General features: G+C 40.3%; 1 protein-coding gene across 8 annotated transcripts in view; it reads right to left on the bottom strand.

Moving 5' to 3' along the window:
* The window catches only part of secisbp2l (SECIS binding protein 2-like), an 84,723-nt gene that overhangs the window by 55,398 nt on the left and 6,924 nt on the right, over positions 1-22,401 (bottom strand). For 4 of the 8 annotated variants that reach the window (XM_078241396.1, XM_078241393.1, XM_078241391.1 and 1 more), the window contains exon 2: positions 5,169-5,262. The exons of the other annotated variants lie outside the window; for them this stretch is intronic. The gene's annotated coding sequence lies outside the window, so the exon portion shown is untranslated. The remainder of the gene's footprint in view (positions 1-5,168; positions 5,263-22,401) is intronic. 8 annotated transcript variants of the gene reach the window in all.

The raw sequence follows: 22,401 nt of genomic DNA, 5'->3' as shown, positions 1-22,401 counted from the left end.
ACCCAGGTCCCCGTAACCCCACGTATTTAGCCTGCTAATTCCCCTAAGGGGCAATTTATCATGGCCAATCCACCTAACCCGTACATCTTTGAACTGAAGGGGGAAACCGGAGTGCCCAGAGGAAACCCACGCAGACACGAGGAAAACGTGCAAACTCTATACAGTCACCCAAAGCCAGAATTGAACCTGGGTCCCTGGTGCTGTGTTGCAGCAGTGCTAACCACTGTGCCACCCCCAACATATTATCTATAATTTAATATTTATAGCTCCAATACAGAGCTATGCATGGCCTGAACCTGATTACTTCTTCAGCATAAAAAGGATAGAAAACCATTCAAAACCGTCCAAGCAGTTTAAAATGGCTTCAAGGCGTAACTGTAAACATAACATGGCACCGTAGCAGTTTACAGCAAAGGAGGCAACAATTGGCTCCAATTTGAGTTGGATCTTTGCCACAGTAATGCAGAACTAATTACCCTTTCCAAAGTCATGCATCTTGCTCTGCTTCAGATGATTATCTTCTTTTCCAATAAAAAAAAGGAAATAATCTCTGTCTCAACTATTCCCTGTGCACAGTATTTAGTGCTTTGGGAAATCAATGCATATAAGGACTCTGTCTCTTAAATCACCACTACCTGGTCTTTTTTTTTAAATTGATGACAGTGCATTCCCAACCAGATAGAACAGTAATGCCCTATTCAATCCATCAAATTTTATAATTTCAACAATTGCAACTTATGTTCCTCTTAGCTTCATGTAAATAGTCCCAGTGCATGAAATCTCACCAACTACAACTTTTAATTTCCAGTATAATCCTGTATACAGTGATGAGTACACAAATAATTTATTTCTAGAAACAAAGAAATGAAATTATCTACTTATAAGTTGCAAGCAATCGCCTTATTAAAAACAAAGATAGGATCGAGTCAAAAAGTACATTGAAGATGGTAATATTTTTAGTACATCTCTCCAAATAAATGGCATTTACAACAACATAAAAACAAATTACTGCGGATGCTGGAATCTGAAACAAAAAGCTCTGACAAAGTGTCATCCAGACTCAAAATGTTAGCTCCGTTCTCTCTCCACAGATGCTGTCTGACCTGCTGAGATTTTCCAGCATTTTTTGTTCTACTACAATGTTCCTGACTGAACAGATAAAGTAACAAGGTCGACACTGGGATCCGACCACTGGGATATTGAACACCAACTGAAAGCAAGCAAAATCCCACAAAATGGCAAGTGCTTTCACATCATATGTTGCACAAGGTACTTGTGTCTCTCTCCCCCCCCCCCCCCCCCCCCCCCACCCACCCACTCCCATCACCCACCCACCCACCTGACGAAGGGACAGCCTGTTCCGAACGCTCGTGGCTTTTGCTACCAAATAAACCTGTTGGACTTTAACCTGGTGTTGTTAGACTTCTTACTGGTTTAATATACCAGAGGCTGCAATTTCAAATCCCACATTTTGTAAATGTGTGTGCAATAAATTAGCAAGTTGTGAGTTAGCACCGAAAAAAGTGTCAATATTAAAGTTGCCAGATTTTAGAAAAATCCTTGGGCGCGACTTCAGTCCTACCACACATGGTTGACTCTTAACGCCCTTGGAAATTAGTCAATAAGGCTCTCAAAGATAGCAGCGGTTTGAGGAGAAGGTCCATCAAATTCTTAGAACAATCAATGATAGGTCATGAATGCAGTTCTGCCAATATTGCCCTCTTTCCAAGGAGAGTTGAAATGACTGCAAGTGGGAGAAGCTGAACAAATCCCATGGAAGTTGCAGTTTAGCGGAGCAGCTACAATTTGTTCTGGTTTGCATCACTGCATCATCTGTAAAGGGCATGCAGGAGTGAAACCAAGTTGTGGACTAGCTAAGTATGATGTTGAGAGCAGAAGGAAAACAGATCTTTGGACTGTGGGAAGAAACCGGAGCATACGGAGGAAACCCACGCAGACATGGGGAGAACATGCAAACTCCACACATAGTGACCAACGGCTGAAATTGAACCTGGGCCCCTGGCGCTTTGAGGCAGCAGTGCCACCGTGCCGCAAAATATCACTTACAGGGATTATGTAACAGAATTAAAATACCCATGACTCCCAGTGAATTCATAGAATCATAGAAACCCTACAGCGCAGAAGGAGGCCATTCGGCCCATCGAGTCTGCACTGACCACAATCCCACCCAGACCCTACCCCCGTATCCCTACATATTTACCCGCTAATCCCTGAAACCTACACATCTCAGGACTCTAAGGGGCAATTTTTTAGCATGACCAATCAACCTAACCCGCACATCTTTGAACTGTGGGAGGAAACCGGAGCACCCGGAGGAAACTCACGCAAACACGAGGAGAATGTGCAAACTCCACACAGACAGTGACCCAAGCCGGGAATCAAACCCAGGTCCCTGGAGCTGTGAAGCAGCAGTGCTAACCACTGTGCTACCATGCCGCCCATTTATTATATTGCAAAGTGCAACTTTAAATGGGATAACCATACACTATGCAAAATGGAACTCTGGACAGCTTACAGTGTCAGTCAGTCATTTAACTTGGGTCATCACCCAAGTCCTGCTTAGTAATCCAACCTAACCATCCCAAAGGATTCAATTCCCTTCTGAATATATTTCAGTATTTATTACATTAACTGGTAATCTACTCCATAAAAAGTGAGCACTCAATGAAGATTACCAATGCATAAAAAATGTCAATGAATGTTTTCACAAATGTCCATTTTTTTTCTTAAATGTTGTATTCTATTCTTTTAATTCAAGAAAAAAAACAGGTTTGCACTGTGTTCCTGACCAAATGGCCTGAAATCCTGCCAATCTGGGATTTAAAAAGATATTCCCATAATTTTAAAGTTTAAAAGCAGCTGCAAAAGTTGATGATTGGTAAACAGTTCTACAGGAACCGTCAGAATAAATAATGCAGTCTTGAACAGAAAATGTAGTGTCACAATCCCATCTGATATTACAACTGCAGTGTCAAGTCCCAGAATGGAACCTTGGCTCAATAGACCGTAACTTCTTTTTTGTTTAGAGACCTGGATGAACAGTCACAGGACTGCTGATTAGCTTTTAACAGAATAAAATATTTATTAAATATGAAAAGATTGACTATAACACAATGCTCTTCACCCCACCCAATCTTTACAGATGTACACAGATTTTTAAGGATAACACAAGTTACAAAATATACCTTATACTATAATGTTCTCACAAGTACATAGTCCATGTAAAGCAACCGACCAACCGTGGTCAGATGCACCACATTGAAACGAAGTGGCAGATGCCACCCCATACAACTCTGTGGAGTTCTCATCAAATCCCCAGATACTTATCACACTGAGAAAACTGGTCTCACTGAAGCTTTCACTTCCACACGAGTATTTCCAAACTCCATGTTCAAAAAACATAGGCAAGAATCTTCTCCCAAACAATGCCATATCTCAAATGCCTTCAGCAAGGATCCACTTCCAGGATTTCAGTTTCTCCTTTTAGCTTTTCTGTCTTGGATTGCCACGTGTATTCAAACGTCCACACAACCTTTCAGGTACCCAGCTATGCCAACAGAACATTACTGCTTCAGAGGCTGTATTAACCATAAGATTACTTCAGATGTCGGGCTTTTCATTAACCAAATTCACCAGGTCTGCACTTTTCAGCTGTCTTTAACTGTGAGCCTCTCTCTCTCTTTCGTTCACTTCAGTGAACAGTACCTTGTTCGGGTTCCAGTATTTCGTCCCTCTGACTTCAGTCTTCCTGGGACTTCTCTTTTCATTCATTCCCAGGTTTCTAGTACTATCTGTTCTTTAGCTTCTGAGACTTGCTTTCTTCCCCTTACTCTATTGCCCTGCCTCTGCGAGTCTCACAACACCAGGTTAAAGTCTAACAGGTTTGTTTGGAATCTCGACCTTCTGGAGCGCTGCTCCTTCATCAGGTGAGCAGTGCTCCGAAAGCTCGTGATTCCAAATAAACCTGTTGGACTTGAACCTGGTTGTGCGAGACTTCTTACTGTGCGCACCCCAGTCCAACGCTGGCATCTCCACACCGTTTCTGTGAGAGCCGCTTTCTTCTCAGGGACCCGAATCCAACTGAACCACAAGCACTTATGCTCTTCAGTGGGGGCTCCTGATTGCTAAGCAACAACCTAGTCTTTCTTCAAACCCTGTTTGTTTTCACATCATTATCCTTTTAATTACAATGTAGGCACAGTTTGAAATGAAACAGGCACCTTTGCTTAAATGAAGCTAATTAAAGCTTACTTAAAGCTAAACCTTGTTTCTAATATCCGCAAATAAAAATATAGATTACTTAAAACTACTTTGATTTCCTGACAGCAGAAAAATGTCAAAGTTTGCGATATAATTGGTCTATTACCACTGTGCCATGCAGCGTATACTCGCTGTAAAATTAAGCCAAAATATTTAAGCTCCCATTACAGCAGAAACCTACAATCATTTCATAAAATAGGGTCACCTTAGGTCTAGTTAACTGAGCACATTTGTTTACAATTCAGACAGTCCAAGCTACAAAATTACAGCCAGAATTTTTGCAGCAAGAATTTACAACCCAGTTACAGATTTTTTAAAATATAAAAAAGAGCAAGAACTTCCAAGCTAATAGATAAAATAACCAATAAAAATAGAAAATGCTGGAAATAGTCAGGTCAGGCAGCATCTGTGGAGGGATTTAAAAACCCATTAGAACTAGCATGAAAGGTTTTTGACCCAAAACGTTAATTGTGTGTGCGCGTCTCTCTCTCTCACTGATGCTGCCTCACCAGAGTATTTCCACTATTTTTTTACTTTTATTAGTAGCTGCAGTATTTCGTTTTAATCGGGTTATAAATTACAATTTATGCACAGAACAAAAAGATGCAAGAGTAATTTTCTGCAGTTAAGCTATCGCGCATCAGTTTTTATTTCACAACAAAACTACAAATGAACACATCAGGATGATTAACATGACAGCACATTCTAAGAACAAATTATATACTTCCCAGCTAATGTGATATCCACATATTCAAACTTTTATTAGCTACAAAATCAAACCAAGTTTCTTACTGAATTTTATCCATTTACATCTATTGCTTGGTAACAAACTGAATGTAATGCAAGATATCAGTGGCACAGTCTAGGGGAACTAAATCATCTTTTACCTGTAATTTATAAAACAATCCTTCCAGCTTCCTATTATCAAGTTGGCTAATTCACTACATATTAGCACATGTTGGCAGACTGGATTACTAGTTTCTGCAAATAAAAACAAAACAAAAACAAAACATTAGTGTTTTCTGATACTGTAGTTTTGCACTGTCATAAAGTAATCTGTCAACGTTTCTTTAAAACTGCGCTTACTTTCAGAACTGGTTTCCCTAATACACCAATAACCTTTGTAATCCTATCAATTAATAAAAATTCATCACATATCACCTCCTTGGAAAATGTTTTACATCTCGGGAGATGTCATGTAACGATGGAACATGGCAAACTGCACCAAATTCTACACACTAATTTAGTTTCCAATTGGAAGGTGAAATTGTTCTCAACCAGTTGTATATTTTCTCGGATAAACCAGGGATTAATTGGAGTGATAAAGTCTTGAGAATCAATGAGGGAATCCTAGATGATTCCAAAGTTCATCAAGTTCCTCTGAGCTATTTTCTTTGTATTGATTGATTTCCTGAAATGTTGTTTTATTTGTTGTCTCAATGAAGATTTTCTGATATATTGGCAGTTTGCCTTTGGGTCGCTGGCACTATCTTTAAAAAATTGGGCCAGAGGTCCTGGGAGTGAGCCAGCATTTGCAGGGAGTCCTTATCAAAGAAAAAAGTTCCAAAGTCACTGGCACACAAATGCTGGGCATTTTGTAGCCCTTGAGAATAGGGGAGACATGGTGGCACAGTGGTTAGCATCGCTGCCTCACAACGCCAGGGACCGAGATTCAATTCAGGCCTCGGGTGACTGTGTGGAGTTTGCACATTCTCCCCGTATTTGTGTGGGTTTCTTCCGGGCGCTTCAGTTTCCTCCCACAGTCCAAAGACGTGCAGATTAGGTTGCTTGGCTATGGTAAATTGCCCATTAGGGTCAGGGGGATTAGCAAGACAAATACGTGGGGTTACAAGGATAGAGCCTGAGTGGGACTATTGTTGGTGCAGGCTCGATAAGCCAAATGGCCTCCTTCTGCACTGTAGAGATTCTATGATTAGCACGGACTTCATTTTAACTTCTCAATAAGAGCAGAGGAACTTTCCAGGTCCAGATCAACATTTATCCATCAACCAACATCATTTAAAACAAATTGGCTGATCATTTATTTCACTGATATTTCTGTGATCTTGCTGTATGCAAATCTGCTGCCCTACTTGCTTTACCCTGGTGATGGTCTGGGAAATGGTACTGACCCATTCTTTTTTTCTTCCTGCGTTAGTGTTGGCAAGTGCTAGCATTCACACCACAGAGTCGCAAGTTAAGGTTCAAACCCCAACAGAAATGTGAGCCCATATTTTGGATTGACACTATAGTGCAGTGGCAAGATGTGCCACACCACCTGAAGGATTAGAATTCAGGTGAGATATTAAACAGAAGTCCCACTTACTCTCTCAGGTGGACAAAAAAGATTCCACAACAGTGTCAAAGAAAATCGGAGTTTGCCTAGTATCCTGGTCAATAAATACCAATATAACTGTAAAGGATTACTGGTTATTTCATTTCTCTGCAAATCCAAAGTGGCTGTACTTTAACGCCTATATCACACTTTTGGTGCATCCGAATATCACAACAGGAGTTACATAAATGTAAATAATTTACATTCTTCATTTGGTGATCTATAATTCATGTTTGTCTTATTTAATTTCATGTTTGTGACATCTGCAGTTTCTTTCCCCTCATTTCTCACGGTGATGTACATGACCCCATGACGTTTCACATTCTACAGGTTTGCATTATAGTTTACATCACTCTTTATTCAGCAGTTTGAAGATTATTTACACGTTCCCTTCACCAAGTTAATCTGTTGCTTCCCCCATCCCTTAGTTTGCTCTATTTTTCTAATCTTAATATCCATTCAAAGAGACATAAAAACTAGTAGTAGGAGTAGGCCATTCGGCCCTTCGAGCCTGCTCCGCCATTCATAGAATTCAATATCCTGTTCCCCCCCTCCCCCCATATCCCTTGATCCCCAAGAGCTATATCTAATTTCTTCTTGAAATCAGACAACGTTTTGGCCTCAACTACATTCTGTGGTAGTGAATTCCACACATTCACCACCCTCTGGGTGAAGTTCTCCTCACCTCAGTTCTAAAAGGTTCACCCCCTTATCTTCAAACTACAAATCGCTAGTTCTGGACTCCCCCCACCATTGGGAACATTCTTTCTGAGTTGACCCTGTCTAACCCTGTCAGAATTTTATAAGTTTCTATGTTGTAACACTCCGTATCGTGAAAGAAACACAACAACTCTTCCCTCTTCATAAATATTGACTGATCGCTGTACTTTCAGCATTTGTTTTTAATTCCAGATTTTCACCTTTTCATTTTTATTTTACAGGTATAAACATAGTAATCAATGAATGGGAGGAGATTGCAATTGCAACTTAAACTCTGGATAAGATAAACTTAGTCAAAGTTTTACATAATGATTCAAAACAAGGTACATCAACATGAAGTAAAAACAGAAAATGGTATTGCACAGATTAGTCAGCATGTATTTTAATTTACAAGTTAATTTTTCAGATGAGGCTCTTTAGAAATGGTTCAGTGAGAGGCAGAAAATTCCTTTTAGAAGAACTGGCTGATCATAGATCATAGAAACCTACAGCGCAGAAGGAGGCCATTCGGCCCATCGAGTCTGCACCGACCACAATCCCACCCAGGCCCTACCCCCACATATTTACCCGCTAATCCCTCTAACCTACGCATCTCAGGACTCTAAGGGGCAATTTTTAACCTGGCCAATCAACCTAACCCGCACATCTTTGGACTGTGGGAGGAAACTGGAGCACCCGGAGGAAACCCACGCAGACATGAGGAGAATGTGCAAACTCCACACAGACAGTGACCCAAGCTGGGAATCGAACCCGGGTCCCTGGAGCTGTGAAGCAGCAGTGCGAACCACTGTGCTACCGTGCCGCCCCAAAGGATGCAAAGGAGGGAACAACAAGTACAAATCAAAAATTTAACCATGCCAATAACTGATATAATAATGCAGCATGGTGGAACCTGCACGCCTCTGAATTAGAAGGTTAGGGTTTCATGCCCCTATTACACACCTCTAGCTCACCGGTTGAGACTTCAATCTAATGCTGAATGAAACCCTTTATATCCTGGGACTGCTGCACCTTCAAAAAGTTCTGCACTTCAAGTGAGGCAGCAAACTGAGATCTTCTTAGCCTGGGTTTGGTGGACCAAAAGGATATTAAAGGATTCTATTGCACTTTTCAAAGAGCCAGATGGTCTAGTGTACCAGTAAATATATCTCTTTCCATCACAGCAGTAACATGTTAAACAGATTATTCATTTTGCCACTATTTATGGGGTCTTGTGCACAAAACAGCTGTGCTTACCCAAGTAAATTATATCGTTGTGTGCAAATTGCTTTGCGGTACGTCAGGTTGGTATAATAAGGCACTCAATAAATGCAAGTTCTTTTTGTGGCTTTAATACCATGTAAAATTTGCAAAATGTCTAAAGGCAACTCCTGCTTTGATGACCGGAAAAAAGTTGAAACAAAACTTCTAAAATCTACTATCCAAAAATCTATTCAACTTTAAGAAGAAGTTTTCTTAACAAGGTCAGCAATAGAACCTCGCAATCTTTTAGCAAGAATTAAAACCAATGAGAACCTTACTGATGCCCTAATCTGGAAAGGCAGTTGGTGAAGGATAGATCTGGAGCCAATCTTTACACACATCTGTATTTGTTTACAGAATTACACACAACAAATATATATCTTCTGCCCTCACGACGGCAGTTGTGTGTCCCTTTACAGGGGCTGAAGTGCATTGCCAGTTAATGTCCACCACTTGTGTACAATTATACACAAATATACAATTAACAATGTGGTATCTGAATAACTGGTAATCAGGATGCATCCGTAAGAAGTATTTTTTTAAATTTCAATTGAAGAGCATCATAGCCAATTGACTAAGATTCATGCTGACTGGCAATGGTACTGCCAGCGGAGCCAAGCTACCACACTGCAATAACCAAGATAGTATTTTTAAAATATGTTTGCATTTTACAGCACTCATCATGTTTTATCACCGCTTTGATCCAATTTCTTGAGGAACATGTCAGTAATATTCAGTGTCTTTTAAATTTAAAATTAACATGCATTAACAAATTTCAGGGCGGCACAGTGGTTCGCACTGCTGCCTCACGGTGCCACAGACCCGGTTTCAATTCCGGCCTTGGGTAGCCACTGCTTCTGTGTGGGTTTCCTCTAGGTGCTCCAGCTTCCTCACACAATCCAAAGATATGCTGGTTAGGTCAACTGGCCGTGCTAAACTGCCCCCAAGTTTCCCAGGACGTGCAGTTTAGATGGGTTAGCCATGGAATAGGGTAGGGTGGTGGGTATGATACTCTGACAGAGAGTCGGTGCAGACTTGATGGGTCGAATGGTCTTCTTCTGCACTGTGGGGATTCTATGGTTATCTTATTCAAATGTCAAGCAGGCAGGCCAGCAACTTGTCCATGTTTTTGTGAAGCATTTCAGGAGCTGTACGTTAGCAGGGCAAAGATTTTATGCTTATAGAAATTAAAATGCAAAATCAAAATATTCAATTCTACCATATTTATAATACATAATGATCTACTGTAATTCAATGAATGCACATTCAGCCCACTAGTGAGTTGGGCCTACACAACTCTCCTGTCATGTGTTATTTTGCTACTCCTCAACCCTCACTATGGAACAAATTCCATGTTTAATGGATTACCACTTGCCTCCTACATGCTGAAACTTCAATTTAAAAAAATCAAACATTTGGATTCCCTGGAATAAATTGACACAATGTCTCTCAGTGTTACACTTGTAATGCTGAATCAAGAAAGATGGAAGACAATTAAACCAAATTCCCGTTCCATCTTTAGAAGTTTAAATTGTCCAGTTTTAAAATTACAAAAACAGAATGCTTTTGATTGAACACATCTGTTTTCAGTAATCAAAACTAATATACAAAACAGCAAATTCTAATGTGCTAAAAAAAAAGTACTTCACTTGTTGCAACCTTATCTATCAACTGTTGCAGTCCTTTCAGCAGGAGTCACACTGTTTATTACCTGTATGTGCTGACCTTTAAGCAAGATTCTCAAGCATTCATTTTACAGTACCTGTTTTGATGCCAAAACAACAAACTTAAAAGGCACCATTGTACTGGAAGATTTTAAAAGACTGAAGTCATTGGCAGATGCACAGACCAACAAAAATATATAGAACAAAAAGAACACAATTGGTGAAAATAGGCCTGTTCATTCCATGAGAATTCCTTTAAGTACTGTTTCTTAATGAACACATTGTTAAAGAAAGCCATGCTTGTGCCACACTGAAGCAGCCATTGTAGGACCTATGGAGATGGCGGGACAAATTAGATACAGGGGCAGAAAAGTGCAATGACAGCCCAAGAACCATCATGAAACAACAGTGTGTTTGGTTCTCAGCAATCGCAAGAACAAAGCAGGAAGTAATACTGCAGTGTCAGAGGGAGGGTGACACAACGTTGAACCCTGCTTACTTAACACAACGTAAAGGTTTACTCAAAAATGTAGGTTGCGAAACTGGTCTGGTGCTGAAGTACAAAAGCTTATTCTGTTCATTACAAAAACTTATGACAAACAACATAAATCACAGCAAAGCACATAATGGCAAATCCCATTACCATGACAACATAGATACGATGTGTAGTTTCGGCTTCAAGGAAACATTCATCCTATATGAATTTAGCACATTGCAAAACTATGGTTTCACTGTTATTTTAGGTCTTATGTAAAAGATGTTTGAACAGCAAAACTTCCAGTTTAAAAAAAATTTCTGCCGCAACAAACTTGGCTTTCCAGCTTTAAACAAGAGTTTATAATATACGAGTCATACAGGACCCAAAAAGAGGTGCTCTGCTGCATAGTGGCACAGTGGTTAGCACTGCTGCCTCACCCTGCCAGGGACCCGGGTTCGATTCCCGATTTGGGCCATTGTCTGTGCGGTGTCTGCATGCTCCCTCCGGGTGCTCCGGTTTCTTCCCATAGTCCAAAAGATGTGCAGGTTAGGTGCATTGGCCAAGCTAAATTCTCCTTCCACCGCCGGGATTAGGGGATTTTCCCAGTAACTTCACTGTAGTGTTAATGTAAGCCTACTTGTGACACTAATAAATAAACTTAAAATTAACTAAGGTCCTTAATATTAGCCAACATAGTTGGACTGTGAAACTTTCTAGTTTTCTCAAGTAACTCTGTTGTAATACAGAAACAAACAGTAAATGAATGCTCCAAATACATTATGTGGATGTGCAGATGTGAGACATGCAAGACAGAAAATCAGTTCATTTCATAAATGTGCTGACAAAATGGTGAGTGCTGTCCTGAACTCCTTCAACCTGCTGTCATAGTCCACCTGCTCCGCCTAAACTTTATGTTCTTCCTCCTGCTTGGATATCCATCACCATCTTTGCCCCTGTAAAGTGGTCAGATATTTTTTTGATGCGACAGGATCATTATGGAAATGAAAACTGCTGCATTTTTTACCTTTATTAAATGTACAGAGCAAAAATTGAGTCCATTGTAGATCTGATCGCACACAATTGCATGTAGGTTAAAGACTGATCAGCCATAGATTGTCACACCACGCTTAGGGGAGCACCAAAGCACACGTCCCCATCTCCAGCTATATCAAGGACACCACTGATTGAAAACAATATATTTTCCCAGGTTTTGTGTTCTGTCTGCACCTTTACAGGAGCCTGTCAGAGATTTGTTACCCCCCAAAAAACCCCAAAACTACAGAAACAAACTACATGACACCAATAGTTCGAAGGGGGTTTTAGACCCACCCGCAACCTCCACACCAACCCACCTGCGCAGTGGCACGACTCATATTAGTCATGACATGAGTAAGAGATACCGCACAGTATTTACCATCATTATAATGCAAGGATTATAAGAAAAAGGATGAATATCGCACTATCCTAGTGCCAAACAACCTACCTAGCGTGCTCCCCAACACACTCAAGGTCTTTAAGGATATTAAACCACTAGGATTCAATTCTAACAGGGCCAGAAGCAATGCAGGTAGTCATGCCACCTTGCGCCCCAAGCATAATGAGGATAAAGTTGGATCAAATGTGTGCGTTTAGCTTGGAGTAATTAAAGGAACACATTCCATTATAAACAAATGGACGTTCTTGGTTCTCAAAGGATAACAAGCAAAGTTTACCTGGGTGCTCGTATACTAGATCACCCAGTTAACATGAATCACAAAATCAACAAAAAGGAGTATAACGGCAAGGCATAAAATCCAGGATGAGTGATAAACTGCAGATTATGACTCCAAATTATTGCCAACCACAGAGTTTAGAGGAGTCAAAGTAGGATTGTCGAACAGCCTTAAGGATCCATCACATGTCATCTTCAGGGTAGCAGGATAAAGCAAGGCAAACTGCATCCAGATAGCGTTCAGACATTTTCCAGCTTCATCGAAACCTCTGCAACCGAAGCTACGAAAACGCATGATTACTGGCCAGGGGTCCAAAACAGAATACAACCTTCCACTTCAAGATTAACACTCCCAGCCTTCCTGTCGAAATTAAGAAAAAGTGGTAGCCAGTTCTCAAATATTTGGGAGCTCACCCTCTGCTCCTTCTGGAAAGCCGATCACTTCTCCTCCAGCCGCAGCTCTCCAGATCGATGAAATACATTGAGCTGATTTTCCAAGGATTGAAAACTGGCCTCAACCGAGGAATCGGCATTCTCGACAATAAGGACTCTTTCCTCCGCTTCATCAAGTTTCTTATGGCACTTTGCAGTTCAGCAATATACAAAGAACAGTACAGCACAGGAAACAGGCCCTTCGGCCCTCCAAGCCTGTGCCACTCATTGGTCCAACTAGACCATTCATTTGTATCCCTCCATTCCCAGCCTGCTCATGTGACTATCCAGGTAAGTCTTAAACGACGCCAGCGTGTCTGCCTCCACCACCCTACTTGGCAGCGCATTGCAGGCCCCCACCACTCTCTGTGAGAAAAACGTCCCTCTGATATCTGAGTTGTACCTCACCCCTTGAACCCGTGACCCCTCGTGATCGTCACCTCCGACCTGGGAAAAAGCTTCCCACTGTTCACCCTATCTATACCCTTCATAATTTTGTACACCTCTATTAGGTCTCCCCTCATTCTCCGTCTTTCCAGGGAGAACAAGCCCAGTTTACCCAATCTCTCCTCATAACCCTCCATACCAGGCAACATCCTGGTATATATGCTCATATATGAGCACTGAAATTCTGTTCCAAAAAGCCGGGTTTGTCGACTACAACATTAACCATATTGACAGTCATCGTCCACGACATCACCAAGTTGAGAGTCCACTCACTGACTAAATCGCCATATTAAGAGGTTGGCTCTACCCTGGCTGCCCTCCAACAGCTTCTTTCCATCGAGGAGTTTTATGACTTCACCAGACACTTTGTCACAAAACTTAACCAGAAACCTTCCAGGGACAGAGTACAGAGTTTTCACTCCAGGATTAGGTACTTACGGGTTGTGCATCGGGATAAATGAAAGGATTAAAAGAGGAGTAGTGCCAGAGCTCATGGAAACACAACTGTTCCCCCCCCCGCCTCACCCATGTATACAATTTTAAAGCAACAGAGCCAAGAGGAATTTATTTATTTGCAGGCATACAATTAGTCTGAAACCCTGCAGATTTCACTTATAAAAGGATGTGTTAACCTTGATATTGGCAAGGGAACAGCAATTTCTAATATTTATGCATTGAGATTCTGCCATAGGTGTCATTACACATTTTTAAGAAGTCACTACACGTAATTCTCTCATAAATAACTCAGATTGTGTGTTGTAGTACAACTGGAACTTTACATGAGAAAATAAAACATCTTTGCACAAAACTCTCAGTAGTAACTTCAAGCTGAAACCTACACAATATAAATATGGTATATGTTAGGGGCACCACAATAATTTGGAAAATCTCAAGTAAGAACACTGGTTTGATTTCCCAGTGCTCAGTCTGTGCTGCACTTGGAAAAAGGAGAAGGTATAGCATCTTCCTGCAGTCAGGGCAGATTGGGAAAACATAGACAGGAATGTATGACCAGCGGCCTACAAAGAGGGCATTGGCAAATGACCGGATAGATTGCCAAGATTGCATTCTCCCTTTGCCGTGCTGTTCATTAGATGGTATATGCTTCAACAACATTCACCAATACCCATGGTCAATAACATAATTACAAAATGTTTGCCAAAGTTACATTAATGGCTGATAAACAATCTTTTAAATATAACTCTAAATATTCTGGAGAATCTCTTACTGGCAAAAGATAGTCTGTCTTGTAGTTTTGTATGCTTGCCTCTCCACCACTGATTTTCCATTCAAATACTACCCAGACTATTTGGGTAGCTGCCTTAATGACTAAAATGGTAAATATACTATCCTGTGTGAAACAGAAGACTGGGAAATTTAAATTCTCTCTGCTTTGTGCTGAATTAGCTCAATGGAAACAGCAAGCAGCGCTACATGGCCTCACCTTCCTGCTGTTATTGAGGTTGGGTTTTTTTTTAAAATGGCTTTAAGTATTTGTTTTTCCTCGGAAAGAAACCAACAAACTGGCATTTTTATAACATCTTTCATGGTTTCAGAACATACCACAATGGTTCACAACTAATTAAATACATTCAAAAATTTGGTTAATGCTGCAAAGTAGGGATATGCGATAGCTATTTTGCATACAATAAAGTCCAACAAACAGCAATCAGAAATAGCTAGTTGTTGTTTGAGAGTCACCTTCTCCTTTCCTGGATTCCCCCGTCCCCGAGGGAAGTGTGAAGAAATACATCAAAACAAGGAGCATTTGCTGGTGAGGTTTTTGTTTTAAATTATAGATTACACAGCTAGCCTTTCTTCAGCAATTATAGTTTGATTTGATTTATTGTCACATGTATTAACATACAATGAAAAGTATTGCTTCTTGCGCTATACAGACAAAACATACCATTCATAGAGAAGGAAACGAGAGAGTGCAGAATGTAGTGTTACAGTCATAGCTAGGATGTAGAGAAAGATCAACTTAATGCAAGGTAGGTCCATTCAAAAGTCTGATGGCAGCAGGGAAGAAGCTGTTCTTGAGTCGGTTGGTACGTAACGTCAGACTTTTTGTATCTTTTTCTCGATGGAAGGAGGTGGAAAGGAGAAAGTCCGGAATTAAAGTACCATGGTTATAAAGCAATCACAGGGAGAAATGGGTTAAAGACTGTACTTCCCAAACTTTCCAGGTACATTTTGTTTATTAATTTACAGGATGTGGGTGCAGCTGGCCAGAATTGTTTTTTAAAAAAAGCATCTTCACTTACAATGCATTGCATTTATAAACCTGCTTCTGCCAATGGAGTCATTTAAAATTACAGTGCATATAATATCTCAGCCTCGAGGTCAAAGTGAAAATAAATACGCTGAGGGCATCATGTACAATGGACTATAAGCAGTTGTGGGGCCGTATCCATCAAGGAAAATACACTTCTTAAAAAACACAGGCACAGTTGCCTGAAGTAAAGCCACAGTCCCAGATGACCATAGGCCATTTAACCAGAGGATCAACGCACCTGGATGCGGTGCAAGGTGGGCCTTTGTGAAGAACCTCAGCTGGTACAGGAATTGAATCCATGCTGTTGGTGTCGTTCTACATCACTAATCAGCTGTCCAGCCAACAGAGCTATAAACTTAATGTAGTCTTATCAGGCATGCCCAGCAGTCCTAAATTAACAAGTGCTTGGAATCTCTGCAAGAAAGATAAAACATTCTGGGCAGCAACAACATCTTGGAGGCCATGTTGCAGGGGAAGAAACAATGTGTGTGTATTCAAATATCATGATGCATTTCCCCAAGCAAAAATTTTTTAAAATAGCAAACAAATTCACTATTGGTAGGAAAAGAACCACGCACCATTCTCTCAATTTGGATCAAGAACACAAGTACTTTAAAACAATGTTATCCAATGCATTAACTCGTACCTGTGTGGCCAATTGGGAATCTAGCTAACCGCATCTCTGATCAGTATGTTTTTAAAAAGACACATGTAATTGCAATGCTTCCATATGGATTCAGCAGGCATGTGTACTTGAAGCATTTTTGTTCGTTTGTTGGTAAATAGGATCAAGATAAAAAGCAGAGCGCTTGTTTGGGAGGGCTTCATTTTCTTGGTTGCCGAATGATGTGTACACTTACTTAACGTCTAATATGAAATGCATTTACAGGTACTGAGCGAGTGCATGTGACTAAAACAGTATCACCTTAGCCAACACTGATTTTTAAAAATGAAGTATTCCAATTTGCATAAACAAATCCCAACTTACATTATGGGGAATAAAAATGATTGCACTGACATTTCAGTGCTGACTGCAAAGGTATTTTTCTTTAAAAGCTAGAAATTTTAGCACTTGGGACAGAAAAGCGCAGTTTGGGTAGCTAGAATGGGATCCTGACAGCAGAACTTGTGATTTGGGAGACTGAAGCTTAGTTACCGTTGCTCAAATGATTCACGTTGTTTTTCCTCCTGGATGGGTTTTTGTACAACATGGTTATGTTGACTGAGTCGGTGACCCTCCCTGCATTTTATTCAAGCATACTTCTTGGTGGGTCAGAAGATTTGTAGGAAATAGCAGCCTGCAGGCATCCTCAGTGATATCAATCAATCTCCAAGAAAAGAACAGACTGGACTGCAACTTTAATGCTTTCTTAAGAAGTTTAAATCTGTGGCTTAACAGTAGATTTTGCTGAAGGAAAGCATTTTGGTATCTCTTAAAACCAGGTGCAGAATTACCTGACCAACTTCCTTGACCAGCTTAGAGAAATTAAACCAATCTGGCTCACGTGGCAAGTCAGAAGAGGCACCATATTTTCTGAACTGCAAGCATGAACATTGTGAAAGATGATTTGTGACCTCTGCTCAAGAACAACAAATACTCAGTTACGTATTTTCAACTGGTGGATGAAGCCTTGCTTCTGGAACATTATGGTCACCACCTCCCAACGTGATACCACTCAAACTTGGCATTATATGCCACTAAACCAATCTGCAATAATATTTGAATATTAAAAGGTCAATATTCAAGATTAAAGATAGCAGCCTACACAAGTATAAGGATCGCATTTCTCTTTGCCGTGAACAAGTGTTCTGTTGTCTTGAGATTATATTTGTTACAATACAAATTAAAATCTTCCTTGGTGAGAAAGAAGTATTATTGTGTTAATTTTGGTCATGATTGCAGTGGAGAATGGTGGGGGCAAAGAAAGAGCAGAGTCAAGAGTGAATTTTATTGTGCAACAATTTTAGGACTAGGGCAAGATGACGTTTCTAATGACATCATGCATCAAACTTCCCAGCTCAACTACAGGATTTAAACTGATGTCTTAAAGTTGTGAACTTTTTATAATTAAAAAAATAATTTGAGTGAAAACTGAGAAATGATTACATTTGCGCATGCAAAATTTAGGAATTTCAGCTTAATTTTAACAGTTATTTACTGTGTTACTGGTTTTGTATACTGTAATTTTAAACAAAACAAAAATTAACACTGTGCAAATAAAAATAAATTTAAAGAGAACGGTTTCTGTTAACATTGGAAACAGGAACAGTAATAGACCATACAGGCCCTCAAGCCTGGTTTGCCATTCAATAATATTAGGGCTGATCTTTCTGTTCAATCATTGTATTTTGTTTTTAAAAAAAAAATTCCCTTCATAAGAGGAGATCTGAACCCTGATAACCTTGTCAACATTACTTTCCAATCAGTTCAAGGCAGTGCAAGACTACTTGGACAGAGGAAGACTGGAGACTAGAGACATGAAACAAACTGCAAGGGTCTGGAAAAACCAGAAACTCCAACTGGGCTCCTGGTCATCTCACTGATGTTAAATCAATACAGAACTATCATTTGCACGAGCAACTTAAGTCAACGTCCAGTGAGACGAGAGAGAGAAAAAGCAGGGAGTGGGACATATACTGCAGTAGACCCTGACCTCTCATGCAGCTCAAAAGAACACCAAATCTTCCAAGAATCACAACAATCTGAAGGTTTCTATGAATTCTAGATTGGAACATCCCAGCAAAAATTATTATGGAGGCAAGGAGAGCAAAGAGAAATTTGTGGAGCACTGAAAAGACCAACTATCCAAAGAAACTAATATCAGTAACACAAATTTAGCATCGAGTATGATCTCTTTATGCAATGTATGGGAATATATAACAACTACGTCTACATTAAACAGATACATCAAGAGTTTCAATCCAACAAAGAAGGTGGGGGCGTCCAAATCTAAATTGAGCTATACAGCCATTCCAGCTTATTGATGTCCTTTGTCAATATAAACACCTTTATTAGATCACGCCACAATCTTCTAAACACATGGGAATACAAGCCAAGTTTACACAACCTGTGCTCATAATGTAACCCTTTAAGCCCGGTTATGATTCTATTGATATTGTGTTGTATCCTGCCCAATAGCAATAGATCTTTCCTTTGGTTCAGTGCCCAGAGCTGAACACAGTACTGTGCTCCAGATGAAGTCTTACCAAGGCTTTGTACAACTGATGCATCACATCTGCCCCTTTGTATTCCAGACCTCCCCCCACACAAAGAGATAAAGACCAACATTCCAACAGCCTATTTTATTATAGTTTGCAACTAGTTTTATAGAGACATCGAAATCCCTTTGCTCTTCCACAGTTCCCGGTCTTTTGCAACTAAGAAAACATTACAATTTGTCTCAGAGCTAAGGAGATGACCTCACACTTCCCCATGATGAAGCCCCATCTGCTCCTGTTTTGCATACTCACTCAAGACTTTGTAACTTCCTGTTCCCATCTACACCACACTTCCTAAATTATCACTGCAAACTTTGATATACAACTCTCCATTCCTTCAAAGTCATTGACATATAAAAAGGTGAAAAGACGAGCCCCCCCCACCCCACCCAGTACAGATCCGAGGAAGACTACTTGTCGTATTCCAGAGAATATTCCAATTATGCCAACTGGGTTATCTCCCAATTAATTACTAATCACACCACAAGGTTATCTTCAATTTTACATGCATTTATTTTTTCCCCAATCTCTTACTCCAAACCTTTCCAAATGCCTTCAGGAGGTCCACAATAGCCTTTGGAAATCCATATACTTTCTTGTTCAACCACTGATTGACGATCTCTTCAAAGAAAATTCAACTAGATTAGTCGGCCACAATCTATCCTTCACAAATCAATGCTAGTTCTTTGATCAGTTGAATCTTACCCAAATGCTCATTCTGTTTATGACAGATTCCAGTAACCTCTCCACAGTGGCCATTAAACTGCCAGGTTGGTAGTTACCTGGTATTTCCTTCCTTCCCTGCTTAAATAATGGGACAATAGTTCCAATTTTTCAATCCAAAGGTTCAATTCCCGAATCCAGAGAGCATTGGAAAACAATGATCTTATACATCTCCAATTTCCTTACCCTATTTTCCATAGCTAAATTTCTAACGCACAAGGAGGATGCAAAGCAGCAGAAAAAAGCTGAAGCCCTGGAGCAACTTGCCGGTGAGGGAGTGCATTTTAAATTAAATACATTTGGAAAATAAGCAGGCCATTCAGTATCCCAAGTCCGTTCCACCATTTAATAGGATCATGACTGATGCACATCCCAACTTCATTCACCCGTCTTAATACCCTTGGCAAAATTGATTTAAGACTTAAAATTATTAACTGAGCGAGCAGACCTTGTGCATGAACAAATATTTCATGACTTCTCTCCCGAAATGCCTACCTCTGATTTTAAGGTTATGTCTCCTTGCCCTCGATCCATCCACCAGCAGAAAAGGTTTGACTCTTATCTATCTTTGCATCCCTAAGCTTCAGTCAAATCACTCTTAACCATACTGGAGACATTTGGTGGTTGTGAAAAACACTTTAGAAATACAAATCTCCTTTTCATAATCTAGGGACAAAATCTGTCCTCATAATGTAACATTCTGGTCAATCTGTGCTACACTTCTTCCACTGTCAGTATACTCTTTTTTAAAAATGATGCAGGGCCCAGAACTGTACGCAGTACAGCAGGTATGTCAGCTATAGTTAAAATTCCTCCTCTTTAAATTGCAACCATCAAGTTATAAATGTGAGCCTTCTTGATTACAAGAAAAATACTGCGGATGCTGGAATCTGAGACAAAAACAGAAAATGCTGGAAAATCTCAGCTGGTCTGACAGCATCTGTGTAAGAAGTTTAACAACACCAGGTTACAAGCATCTGTGTGGACAGAATGGAGCCATCGTTTTGAGTCTAGATGATCCTTCGTCAGAGCCTTCTTGATCATTTGTTTGCACCCGACTTATGACATTTTGGTGATCTGGGTACATGGATCCTTAAATCTTTTTGGACTGTGCATTGATCCTAGCTTTTCAAAATTAAAAACTTGGATCTAACCTTTTTGATTCAAAATGGATGACTTCACTTCACCTGTGCCTTTAACAAAGATCCTTTACAGAAGCATTATGGAACAAGAAAAGACAGAGCCAAATAAGGAGATATTAGTTAACAAAAGCTTCATCAAAGAGTGTCATTTAAGGAGTGTTTTCCCTATTCACTTCTATCGACCTCATTGTGCAATTTTATTCTCCAAGATTGTGCAATTTTATTCTTAAATCTACACTACTTAATGTTAGAAATGGGTTAACTGCAACCTCCCACTTTAGACCTAATTTGTATGCTAATTGTTTAGTAGCACTCACTGGGATATATAAAGGGGTTACAGGTGGTCCTGGGCGTTGTGTATGTGGAATTATAAAAGAGAATAAAGGGAATCTGTGAAGAAGCTGGACTTGCAACATCGTTTATTACTGGATTGCAACAGAGGGACTTAACACTTAATATGCCACCTATCTTTGGGTCATCAGCAAACTTTGAATATATGGCTCCATATTGTGTTTGTCTAAGTTATTAATAAAATAGCCTGTAGTTGAGGCACAGTGCAGGACTCGGAGGGATACCAGTAGCCACTTTCTACCAATTTGAAATTATTTTCATATTAGTGCCTTCAATGTAATAAAACAGGTACTTCATAGAAGCATTATAAAACAAAATATGATGCTGAACTGCAAAAGGAGGAATTATATTATTAAAAGTTTGGTCAAAGAGGTAGGTGTTAATGAGTTTTTTAAAGGAGGAAATGAGGAAGAACTTTTCCGAGTTTAAAGCTAGGCAACTTAAGGCTTGAATACCAATGGTGGAATGATTAAAATTGGGGATGATCGAAAGACCAGAATTAGAGGGGCACAGATGTTTCAGAGGGTTGTGGGGGTTGGAGGAGATTACAGAGATACAGAGGGATTTGAAAACAAGGATGATAATTTTAAAATCAAGACATTGCTTGATTGGGAGCCAAAGGAGGTCAGTGATCGGGGAACGGGACTTAGTGAGATTTAAGGCATTGGCAGCAGAGTTTTGGATGACTACAAGTTTACACATCTGGAATAAAAAGCTTATATCAGTAGTGGTGATTGTGAAATTACTGGATTGTCATGTAAACCCATCGGACAATCTGATCATACGTGACAAAGGTACAATCTCCCCAGTCAACCTGCAAAGTTCTTCTCACCTACACCTGGAGCTTGTCACAAACTGGGAAAGCTGTCCCAACAAGTGACAACATGACACAGTCATGTTCACAGAATACTTACAGCCAATGTCCCAAACTCCTCTATCCCCAGACATGCTTGATCCCAGCAGTGCGGCAGACCTATCTGTGGTGTCAACACAGTGGTATAGCCTGGGGAGGCAGGAGCGCGGTAAGAAGGAGAAAGAAGAATAGTCCTGGGGGTCCTCAATATTGACACAGCACCCCATGAAGTCTCATGGCATCAGGTCAAAATATGGGCAAGAAAACCTCCTGCTGGGATTATTTGCTTCCCTCCCTCAGCTGATGAATAAACACTCCTCCATTTTTAACACCACATAGTAGAAGCAATTGAGGGTAGCAAGGGCACAGAATGTACTCTGGGTGGGGCATTTGAACATCCTTCACTAAGAGTGGTGCAGTAGAACCACGACTGTCCGAGTTCCTGAGTACTGAAGGACTTGGCCATTAGACTGGGTCCATGACAAGTTGTAAGAGAGCCAAGAGGGAGGCCAACTTGATTTTGTC

The sequence above is a fragment of the Mustelus asterias genome, chromosome 24 (genome assembly GCF_964213995.1).
Source record: "Mustelus asterias chromosome 24, sMusAst1.hap1.1, whole genome shotgun sequence".
Classification (NCBI taxonomy): Eukaryota; Metazoa; Chordata; class Chondrichthyes; order Carcharhiniformes; family Triakidae; genus Mustelus; species Mustelus asterias.
Note: the sequence above shows the minus strand (reverse complement) of the source record. Positions and strands in the feature narration are given on the sequence as shown.